We start from the raw sequence: 12,172 nt of genomic DNA on the forward strand, positions 1-12,172 counted from the left end.
GGCTTGAGCACAAAATGCAGGACTGAGGGAGTGCTGCCCCCTCGGAGGTGCTGGTCCACAGATGACACTTTAAATCTCCGATTACCCTCTCAAGCGGGCGCAAAAGATCCCTTGACATTGTTTTTTTTTTTAAAAAGCAAGGGGATATTCCCGGTAATTATACCTCACCCAGTATCCTGACGTGGTCGTGACCACAATGCTGTTCGGGGGAGCTTGCTGTGTGCAAATTGGCTGCTGAATTTCCTCATTCCGACAGTGACTGCACTTCAAAGCCTCCCTCATTGACTGCAAATTGATTTTGGTTGCCCTGAAGCAGAGAAGGGCGCTATATAAATGCAAGTCTTTCTCGCTATTGAGACGTCCTCAGATGACAAAGATCAAAGAACAATACAGCACAGGAACAGGCCCTTCGGCCCTGCAAGCCTGTACTGGTCATGATACCAACCTTGGCCAAAACCCTCAGCACTCCCTAGTGCCGTATCCCTCTATACCCATCCTAGCCATGTGTTTGTCAAGATGCCTTTTGAACGCCGTTAATGTATCTGCTTCCACAACCTCCCCTGGTTGACCTGCCAACCTCCCCTGGCAACACGTTCCAGGCACTTGGCGAATGGATCAAGACACTGGTTTACAAATGTAACTATTTAAATGTACTTTAAAAAACTCATTACTCGATGCTAGAATTAAAAACTTTGATAAATTAGGGGTCTGGGCCCCTTAATTGGAAAAAATAATTGGGTACTCTAAATGTTTTAAAAAACAAGGCCCAGTATTTATTGCCCATCCCCATTTGCCCCTTGAGAATAAAAATAACAATAATAATCTTTATTAGTGTCACAAGTCGGCTTACATTAACACTGCAATGAAGTTACTGTGAAAATCCCCTAGTCGCCACATTCCGGCACCTGTTCGGGTACACGGAGGGAGAATTTAGAATGTCCAATTCACCTAACAAGCACGTCTTTCGGGACTCATGGGTGGAAACCGGAGCACCCGGAGGAAACCCACGCAGACACGGGGAGAACGTGCAGACCCAGCACTGACAGTGACCCAGCCGGGAATCGAACATAGGCCCCTGGAGCTGTGAAGCAACAGTGCTAACCACTGTGCTACCATGCAGGTGGTGATGAGCCGTCTTCCTTGAACCGCTGCAGTCCATGTGGTGCAGGTACACCCACAGTGCTGTTAGAGAGGGGGCTCCAGGGTTTTGACCCAGTGACAGTGCAGGAACGGCGCTATTAGGGCAGAGCGCAATCAAAAGTTTGTTCGAAGGAAAAAGGTTTCAGGAGTTCTCTAAAGGAGAGAGAGAGAGAGACGGGGGAGAGGATTGGGGAGGGAGTTCCAGAGCTCGGCGGGGCGGGGGGGGAGGGGGGGGGGTATGTGGAAGGGGCGAGCTGAAGGTGAGCCGCCAATAGAGCGGGCAAGGAGATCTCAGCGGCTAAGAACGGCTAAGGTCATCATATTCCTCTCCCTCTGTGGCTGGGCATAACAGTAGCACAAGTTTCCCTGGAAAATAAGTTGAGAGCTACTGTGAGAGATGGTGATTCTTAAGCATTTTTGGCCCGGGGGGGGGGGGGGGGGGGGGGAGGGGGGTCCCAAACCCCCAACACCTTTTTTTTGTCGCAGGAAAAATGCCACGGGGGTCTGTGGCCTGTGCAGACAGCGGTTCGATGCGGCCAAATGGCGTCTCTCCAACCCTAGGACCTCCCTGACCTCCTCAAAGTGCATGTGGCAGAGTGGGCTAACATAGTTTCTGTATTAGAGAAGGAGCCATAAGTGATGTCAATTGGAGGCTGTGGTGTATCAGAGAACGTTACAGTAAGGGGTGTTAAGGGGAGAGCACTTGCTCAGTTTCTATATTAGTGAGGGAGCTGACAACAAAGCTTAAATGCTGAGGGGTTACAATACTGTAAGTGTGTGTCAAAGTGGTAGCGACATGGTGTGTTAATAAAACATCAATGACCTTGTTATATCACAGCAGAAGAACACTCATAAGGAGAAGCGCAGCAAAAAAGTACTGGAAACTGAAATATAGACTGAAAATGCTGGAAATACTCAGTAGGTCAGTCAGAATACCAAAAAGGAAAAGGCAGGTTAGAGTTCTGAGCGTGAACCCTTTAATTGGAAGTTCAAGCTATCAAAACATAATTTCAAGGGATTAAAAGGGGCATTTTGAACGCGACGAATAAGAATGTCTTTTGCTTCATCCCGTCCCTTGGAATCACCCCAAAGCGATCGCGTACAATTGATTACAATTGGAGAATTGTAAATGGCAATTGGATGGCAAGAAGGCGAGGACCGTGGGGCGAGGGTTAAAGGTCGGAGGTCATGTGAGAAAACCTCCTGGAATGCGTGCAAGCAAAGTTGGCACCCCACCAATTTGGTCAACAGACACCCTTTTTAAAAATGAATGTGTAGTGTCACTGGCTGGGCTAGTATGTATTGCCCACGAACTGAGTGGATTGCTGAGCCATTTAAGAGTCAACCACATCGCTGTGGGTCTGGAGTCACATATAGGTCACACCACGTCAGGAAGGCAGCTTTTCCTAACGGGCATTAGATGTGTTTTTAACGCCAATGGCTTCAGACTTTTAATTCTCGATATTTTTATTGAATTCAAATTTCACCGTGGGATTTCGAACCTGGGTCCCCAGAGCATAACCCTGGGTCTCTGAAACAAAAAAACAGAGAAAATGCTGGACAATCTCAGCAGGTCTGACAGCATCTGTGGAGAGAGAAGGGAGCTAATGTTTCGAGTCTGGTGACTCTTTCTCAAAGCACAGAGACCTGGGTCCCTGGATTACTGAGTCCAGTGACAACAACACTTGGTCACTGCCACCTGTGGGCAGGTTATCGTGCAGGTGCACGAATAACATTCGACAAGTATTGAGATAGAATCATAGAATGGGACCATTCGGCCCACTGTACCTGTGCCAACTCTGAAAGAACTATTCAATTCATTCTATTTCCCCTGAGCCCTGCAAAAGTGTCCCTCGCAGGTACCTGAAAGCTCATCAGCTCTTCCAGATCACAGAAACTTGCTGTGCAAAAGAATGTTGTCTCACACCTTTTTGCATTCACCAGTGTCAGAGCAAATTGAGATGGGAACTCTGAATTTCCCCCTCCCACTCACCATGGGAGGCAGGTGAAGGCCCCAGGGAATTCCCAGAGAGATCACGCCAGAGACTTGGCATCACTGGTTTGCTCCCTTTATGTTAAGGCTGCACGGTAGCACAAGTGGTTACCACTGTGGCTTCACAGCGCCAGGGTCCCAGGTTCGATTCCCCGCTGGGTCACTGCCTGCGCGGCGTCTGCACGTCCTCCCTGTGTTGGCGTAGGTTCCTTCGGGTGCTCCTGTTTCCTCCCACAGTCCAAAGACCTGGATTGGCCATGCTAAATTGCCCTTAGTGTCCAAAAAAGGTGAGGAGGGGTTATTTGGTTACGGGGATAGGGTGGAAGTGAGGGCTTAAGTGGGTCGGTGCAGATTCGATGGGCCGAGTGGCCTCCTTCTGCACTCTATGTTCTATGTAAGGCCTGTGCTAATGGAACATTAACATACGAGGTACAGGGCAGCAGACAGTCTCTCCTAATGCCCTTTTCTGGATTATGGCCCAGAACTCTGGTTCACCTTACCCCTCTCTGTGTTGACGTCATTGGCAAAGCTGCTATTTATTTATTTCCCACCCTCTAGCTCTTGCGAAGGTGGTGATGAGTCACCTAAATGAGGAACTCCTGCAGCCCATGTGGTGTAGAGGCACCAAGAGTGCTGTTAGGGAGGGAATTCCTGGATTTTGACCCAGCCACAATGAAGGAGCGACGATATATTTCCCAGTCAGAAAGGCGAATGGCTGGGAGGGGAACTTCCTCCCCATGGTGGTGTCGCCATGTCTCTGTTGCCCTTGTCCGTAGGTGGTAGTGGTCATGGGTTTGGAAGGTGCTGTCGAAGAGGCCTTGGCGAGTTCCTGCAGTGCATCTTGTAGATGGTACACACGGCTGCCACAGTGCGTTGGTATTAGTGAATGTTGGTGGATGGGGTGCCAATCAAGCGGGGCTTCTTTGCCCTGGATGGTGTCGAGCTTCTTGAGGGTCGTTGGAGCTGCACTCATCCAGGCAAGTGGGTAGTATTCCATCGCACTCCTGACTTATGCTTTGTCGGTGGCGGACAAGTTTTGGAGAGTCAGGAGATGAGTCACTCTCTGAAGAATTCCCAGTTCCATACCTCAGTCAAAGAGACAGGTTTCAAGGAGCGTCTTAATGAAAGAGAGACAAGAGGGCAGGATTCTCCGTCCCGTACCCCGCGGTCGTGGGTGCGGGACAGCAAAGCGGAGGATCCCGCCGACGGAGAATCCCGCCTGGAGAGTTTATAAACAGAATTCCAGAGCTTGGGACCGAGCCAATTGAAGGCATGGCCGGCAGTGGCAGAGTAAAGGATTCTGGGTGCTCAAGACAATAATTTAAAATGGTTGTGAACTTCACCCCACTCAAATGAGAGTGGTATAAAATTAATTAACTGCGCTATCTCTGACACACGATGCACAGAGTTTGATTAATAATCTTTCCTTTACCTTTCAGTAATTGATGTGTGCGGGCGACTAATCCGTTTCCATTATCGTGGAGCACCGACTACAGCTTGACCTACTTAGTGACCTAGAAGAGTGCGACAGTCAATGTGTAATTCTGGTTAAAGAAGTTGCTTGATGCTGAGTTAAGGTGACCTAGTTAGGAACCTTGGCCAGGAATATTTCTGTCAAGTTGCCGTTTGTTGCTGGGGGCGATAAGTTTGCTAAATTCAGTCACACTCGTGTAAGAAAACAGAACACTTTACATGATTCAATTTCTACAAATGCTGCAGATGTCAAGTCATCACTTTTAGGTATCCCCAGGAGACATGTAAATGTAATGAAGTGATATTACCATCTCTTTCTCAGTCACTTATAAGGGATGAAATGGCCAGTTGTTATCACAGGCCACAGAAACTCCTGAATCTATGTAGTATTTACATGACAGAAACTATCAATGTTCTTAGGATTACCACTGGCCAGAAGCTGAACTGGACGAGCCATATAAATACAGTGGTTACAATAGTGGGTCAGTGGCTGGGAACTCTGTGGCAATTAACTCGCCTCCTGACTCCCCCCAGCCTGTCCACCATCTACAAGGTGCAAGTCAGGGGTTTGATGGAATGCCCTCCACTTGCCTGGAGGTGTCCGGTCCATCCGGGGGAGGATCCCCCCTGCCCTCCCCCCCCCCCCCCCCCCCAAGAAGGGGTCTGATGGAGACGCCCCTGCCCTTCCCACCTGAGATCAAGGGAACTGATTTTTAAAAAAAAAATTCCTCACCCTCAGCTATCCAGCGCCTACCACCACGAAAAGTAATGCTGGGTGGGAAAGGGTTCTTGAGTGGCCGCTTAAGGACCTTCATAGGGGTCTGGACAGTCTTCCCGGCCAAGATCCTGTCCGTTCCACTGTAAAATCACACCCTGGTCGGGCAGCGTGATCCTGGAGGGAATTCTGTCCTTGCAGTTTTACGCCCGCCCCCCCCCCCCCCCCCCCCTCCCCCTCCCCCCTCCCCCACGCCGAGGAGGAGTGTAAAATTCGGGTTCAAGTCTGGTCTAACTAATATATTGCAAGTATAACTAGCCCAGTGACAGACGTTCCGTATATGACTAGGGTGAGCCAGTCCTGCACAATAGGGGATAGGAGGATTGTGGGAAGCAACACTGGTCGGGCTTAATTCTGAGTAGTTTAATCACAGGACTGAGCCCTCCTACTGTTCTGCCCGAGCCCAATAACCTTTCCGGCGGGATTCTCCGGTCTTCCGACGCCGAAACCGTGTTCGGCGATCGGCCGGAGAACCAACGTTGGCGCCGAAATCGGGAGCGGCGCCGCTTTTGCGATGCTCCGCCCCCTCCAAAATGGCATCCTCGAGCAGTACGCCGCAAGCAGTGTAGACGGCCTCGGCACATTACCTGAGGCCCTCCCCCCCCCCAAATGCTCCGCCCCCATCGGGGGCGGAGCATCGGGGGGGGAGGGCCTCAGGTAATGTGCCCTCCCCCTGACGCTCCTGACGGTGTGGGTCACTCGTGCTATTTTCATTTCGGGAACTCGGTGCGGCGGCTGCCGACTGAGACCAGCGCCGCCGCAGTCGGGAGAGGGCCGGTCCGCGGGCCGGGGGGGGTGGGGGGGGCACCGCTGGTGGGTGGTCCAGGGTGGCGAGCCGGTCAAAGGAGGTCACTATTTAGCAGGCTGGGTGCGCGCACGGCCGGCGCCATGTTCCACGGCGCGTCCGCTGCAGGCTCTACGCTGCACGCCTGCTAGCCAGCCCCCCCCCCCGCCAGACGGGGGAATCGGGGGCCATTTAGCGCCGGTTTTTTCGGTCTCAAAATCGGAGAATCCAGTTTCTCCAGCTCCAATATCTTGATACCTTTATATCTTTACGCTGCTGAGAAATTTCTAATGGGTTTGCTCTCAATGGGCTGAGCTAACAGTGACCCGGAGAACAATTCTCAACTCCAAGTAGGGCATACACAATGGAGAACAGCCCATCCTGTGACCATGGACAATGGCCCTGTTTAGAAACCCAGGGAAGAGAACTCTGTTATTTATCACCGGGAATCGTACATATGACAAGGAGAAACAAGCCCTGTATTTGTTATGAGTAATTGTTGGTTGTGTATGAAGATTTAGAAATGTCTGCGTTATGTGTCAATGTTTCAGTTAAACAATCAATTAGATTCAAACCGACAATGTAAGATGGAGTCTGTAAGTGAGCTGTTGTTGTTTTTTTCTACCGTAATAAATCTAGTTTTTGTTTTATCCGTCAATTCATTCACCGGATGTATGTGTGGCTGGCAGAGCAAGTGTTTATTGCCCATCGTAGAATTCCTACAGTGCAGAAGGAGGCCATTTGGCCCATCAGGTCTGCACTGACCCTCCAAAAGAGCACCCTACCTAAGCACACTGCCCACTCCCTATCCCTGTAATCCCATCTAACTCTTTTGGACTATTTATCATGTACAATCCTCTTTGGACGGTGGGAGGAAACCGGAGCCCCCGGAGGAAATTCATGCTGACACAGGGAGAATGTGCAAACTCCACGTGGGCAGTCGGCCAAGGCCAGAATCGAACCCGGGTCCCTGGCATTGTGAGGCAGCACTGTGTCACCTTGCAACCCCGACTGTCATTGAGAAAGCAATGGTGAGCCCCATCCTTAAACCGAGTGGCCATTTCAGAAGGGGCCCAACCCCATTGCTATTGCCGTGAGATCACAAATAGGCCAGACTGGGTTTGGATGGCAGCACGGTAGCACTGTGGTTAGCACAATTGCTTCACAGCTCCAGTGTTCCAGGTTCGATTCCCGGCTTGGGTCACTGTCTGTGCGGAGTCTGCACCTTCTCCCCGTGTCTGCGTGGGTTTCCTCCGGGTGCTCCGGTTTCCTCCCACAGTCCAAAGATGTGCAGGTTACGTGGATTGGCCATGCTAAATTAGTGTCCAAAAGAGGGTAGGAGGGGTTAAGGGGATAGGGTGGAGGTGTGAGGATAGGGTGGGGATGTGGGCTTAGGTAGGTTGCTGTTTCCAAGGGCCGGTGCAGACTCGATGGACCAAATGGCCTCCTTCCGCACTGTAAACTCTATGATTCTATGATTCCCTTCTCTAAAGCACATGAGTGAACCAGATGCGATTTTACAACAAGCCTGTAGCTACACAGACACCAGGGCTGGTCTTTCACTTACGATTTACTTGTTGACTGAATTTAAATTCCCCGGTAGGCAAGGCGGGATTTGAACTCGCATTAGTCCAGGCCTCTGCTTTACTACTCCGGAAACATGACCACTATTCTACTGTCCCTGACATTTTTACGATTATTTCGAACCCTAACAATATAATGTGAGAATCGTGCAAGAGGTCCTGAAAATATTCAAGCGACAAATTGACGCGCGATCAATGAACACAGAAACAAAGGAGCAGTCCGAATCGAAGGCTTTAATCTACAAGAAGTGCGCCCAGCAGCAGGAGTACAGAAATGCCCTGGCTGCTGGGAAACACGGGTTCTTATACTCCGCCTCATAGGCGGAGCTACCTTCCTCTCGTCCAATGAGAAGACAACACCTGGGCCAATGGGCAACGAGCCTTCTATACCAATAGCAGCTCACACTCCCAGGTACCGTAATACCCCTAGTCATACTACCACACAAACAATCACAGCAATTTGTTCCAACGAACAGACAAACTAGGAGTCGGCCCCTCAGCTCTTCAATAAGGCTGATCTGATTGTGGCCTGAACTCCAGGTTGCCACCTATTCCTCACTTTGTATTTGGATAATGCCCTTAATGTAGAAAAAATGCTGTAAGGTGCTTCACAGGAATGTAGTCAGACAGCATGAGGAGGTGACAGCATGGTGTTCATGACACTGGTTGACCCCAGGTTAATGCCCTGGGGCACAGGGTTCAAAGGCCACAAGGCAGCTGGGGGAGTTTAGATTTAATTCATTCATAAATCAGGTTAAAAGCTGGTCTCAGGTGACCAGGCTACTATCATGGATTGTTAGAAAAACCCAGCTGCTTCAGTCAGGGAAGGAAATCTGCCGTCCTTACCCGGTCTGGCCTACATGGGCCTCCGGTCCCACAGCGACGTGGTTGGGTCTTAACTGCCTCAGAAAATGGCCGAACCATCTTTCCCCCCCAAAAAAGGAATGTCACTAAACCATGGAAGGAGACATGGGGTGGGGGGCGGGGGGGGGGGGGGGGGGGGGGGGCGGGGGTGAGCTGCATCTGTGTCATGGTGGGTTTCATTGAGGAAGATGGGGAAATAAATTATGGATTGGGTTTCAGAGACTTGGAGACTAAAGATATGGTAGAAACATGCCACTTTGGCACATTCCAACCACGGGACTCCCACATCCTGTGTGTTTCTCGAGAACTGACACTCCCAGGTCGGTGCACCTAGTTGCCAAAAATCTACAGGTGTGTCCTGCTTTTTTGGCTGCACCAATGTAGAGTGTATACCCTCTACATTACGACGTAACCCCCGGAGGCAGACTAACCCCCCAGCCCGAGGAGGTTGTGGGTTCAAGTCCCACTGAGGCCTGGGCCCAAAACCTGAGGCTGTCTATAGGTATGTCAGGAATAAAAGAATGACTAGGGTAAGAGTAGGGCCAGTCAAGGACAGTGGTGGGAAGTTGTGTGTGGAGGCTGAGGAGATAAGCGAGATACTAAATGAATACTTTTCGTCAGTATTCACTCAAGAAAAAGATAATATTGAGGAGGAGAATGCTGAGACCCAGGCTATTAGAATAGATGGCATTGAGGTGCGTAGGGAAGAAGTGTTGGCAATTCTGGACAAGGTGAAAATAGATACGTCCCCGGGGCCGGATGGGATTTATCCTAGGATTCTCTGGGAAGCCAGGGAAGAGATTGCTGAGCCTTTGGCTTTGATTTTTAGGTCATCATTGGCTACAGGAATAGTGCCAGAGGACTGGAGGATAGCAAATGTGGTCCCTTTGTTCAAGAAGGGGAGTAGAGATAACCCCGGTAACTATAGGCCGGTGAGCCTCACGTCTGTGGTGGGTAAAGTCTTGGAGAGGATTATAAAAGATACGATTTATAATCATCTAGATAGGAATAATATGATTAGGGATAGTCAGCATGGTTTTGTGAAGGGTAGGTCATGCCTCACAAACCTTATCGAGTTCTTTGAGAAGGTGACTGAACAGGTAGACGAGGGTAGAGCAGTTGATGTGGTGTATATGGATTTCAGTAAAGCGTTTGATAAGGTTCCCCACGGTCGGCTATTGCAGAAAATACGGAGGCTGGGGATTGAGGGTGATTTAGAGATGTGGATCAGAAATTGGCTAGTTGAAAGAAGACAGAGAGTGGTAGTTGATGGGAAATGTTCAGAATGGAGTTCAGTTACGAGTGGCGTACCACAAGGATCTGTTCTGGGGCCGTTGCTGTTTGTCATTTTTATAAATGACCTAGAGGAGGGCGCAGAAGGATGGGTGAGTAAATTTGCAGACGACACTAAAGTCGGTGGAGTTGTAGACAGTGCGGAAGGATGTTGCAGGTTACAGAGGGACATAGATAAGCTGCAGAGCTGGGCTGAGAGGTGGCAAATGGAGTTTAATGTGGAGAAGTGTGAGGTGATTCACTTTGGAAAGAATAACAGGAATGCGGAATATTTGGCTAATGGTAAAATTCTTGGTAGTGTGGATGAGCAGAGGGATCTCGGTGTCCATGTACATAGATCCCTGAAAGTTGCCACCCAGGTTGATAGGGTTGTGAAGAAGGCCTATGGTGTGTTGGCCTTTATTGGTAGAGGGATTGAGTTCCGGAGCCATGAGGTCATGATGCAGCTGTACCAAACTCTGGTACGGCCGCATTTGGAGTATTGCGTACAGTTCTGGTCGCCTCATTATAGGAAGGACGTGGAAGCTTTGGAACGGGTGCAGAGGAGATTTACCAGGATGTTGCCTGGTATGGAGGGAAAATCTTATGAGGAAAGGCTGATGGACTTGAGGTTGTTTTCGTTAGAGAGAAGAAGGTTAAGAGGTGACTTAATAGAGGCATACAAAATGATCAGAGGGTTAGATAGGGTGGACAGCGAGAGCCTTCTCCCGCGGATGGAGGTGGCTAGCACGAGGGGACATAGCCTTAAATTGAGGGGTAATAGATATAGGACAGAGGTCAGAGGTGGGTTTTTTACGCAAAGAGTGGTGAGGCCGTGGAATGCCCTACCTGCAACAGTAGTGAACTCGCCAACATTGAGGGCATTTAAAAATTTATTGGATAAGCATATGGATGATAAGGGCATAGTGTAGGTTAGATGGCCTTTAGTTTTTTTTTCTCCATGTCGGTGCAACATCGAGGGCCGAAGGGCCTGTACTGCGCTGTATCGTTCTATGTTCTATGTTCTATGTCACTCCAGTACAGTACTGGGGGAGTACTGTAAGTACGGAGGGGACGTTGCACTACTGGAGGTGGTGGGGCAAAAAATGGATGATGGTTGGTGGAGAGCGGGGAGGAAGGATGCAAAAGTGGCTGCAGCAAAAATAATTTGTTTTTAACATGGCGCCTTTGACATAGTAAAACATTCCTAGGCATCTCACAGGAGCTCTTAAAATTTGATGCTGAACCACTAAGTAGGACAGGTGGTCAAAGAGGTAAGTTTTAAGGAAGGACCTAAAGAAAGAATGATGTAGTGAGGGTAAAGTCAGAGGAACAGGGGGCGAAGGGGTTGGAAGTGTAGGGTTGCTGGTGAACCTAGAGAGAGCGGTGGTGATAGGACTTAATATTGAATACCGCTGTGCATGTTAAAGGGAAACGAAATGTAATGAAATTAAATGAAATGAAAATCGCTTATTGTCACAAGTAGGCTTCAAATGAAGTTGCTGTGAAAAGCCCTTAGTCACCACATTCCGGCACCTGTTCGGGGAGGCCGGTACGGGAATTAAAAGCAGGCCCTTTGAGTATTTAACAGAAATGGGAAGTTCAAAACAGGTTCCGAACCCCACATGCGGGAGACACCGGAAACCCGGGACCGGATGGGCGCTGGGTTTGGAGGTTTTACGGACTTTGGTTTCTAGCCCCAGAATGTACCTACAATACATAAAAACTTCGAATGTTTTCGGGTCCTGATGGATTTAGGGGCCTTGGGTAAGGGATCCAGTACCTCCCTATAGACATAGAACAGTACAGCACAGAACAGGCCCTTCGGCCCTCGATGTTGTGCCGAGCAATGATCACCCTACTCAAACCCACATATCCACCCTATACCCGTAACTCAACAACCCCACCCCCCCCCCCAACCTTACTTTTTAGGACACTACGGGCAATTTCGCACGGCCAATCCACCTAACCCGCACATCTTTGGACTGTGGGAGGAAACCGGAACACCCGGAGGAAACCCACGCACACACGGGGAGGACGTGCAGACTCCGCACAGACAGTGACCCAGCCGGGAATCGAACCTGGGACCCTGGAGCTGTGAAGCATTTATGCTAACCACCATGCTACCGTGCTGCCCTATTCTGGAGGGAAGATCAGACAATGCATAAATTCCAGGCGATAGCTGTACATACGGAATAATAGGGACACAGGGATAAGTTCAGAGAATGTTTTGTCGGCACCCACCCAACTCTGAGATATTATTACCGTGTGTGATGTAAGTCAAAGCC

The 12,172-nt window shown here is 49.8% G+C and overlaps 1 protein-coding gene across 1 annotated transcript in view; it reads right to left on the reverse strand.

The window, feature by feature from the left end:
- The window catches only part of LOC119957031 (heterogeneous nuclear ribonucleoprotein U-like protein 2), a 355,048-nt gene that overhangs the window by 177,630 nt on the left and 165,246 nt on the right, over positions 1–12,172 (reverse strand). The window lies entirely within an intron of this gene.

Source organism: Scyliorhinus canicula, chromosome 25 (assembly GCF_902713615.1).
Source record: "Scyliorhinus canicula chromosome 25, sScyCan1.1, whole genome shotgun sequence".
NCBI lineage: Eukaryota > Metazoa > Chordata > Chondrichthyes > Carcharhiniformes > Scyliorhinidae > Scyliorhinus > Scyliorhinus canicula.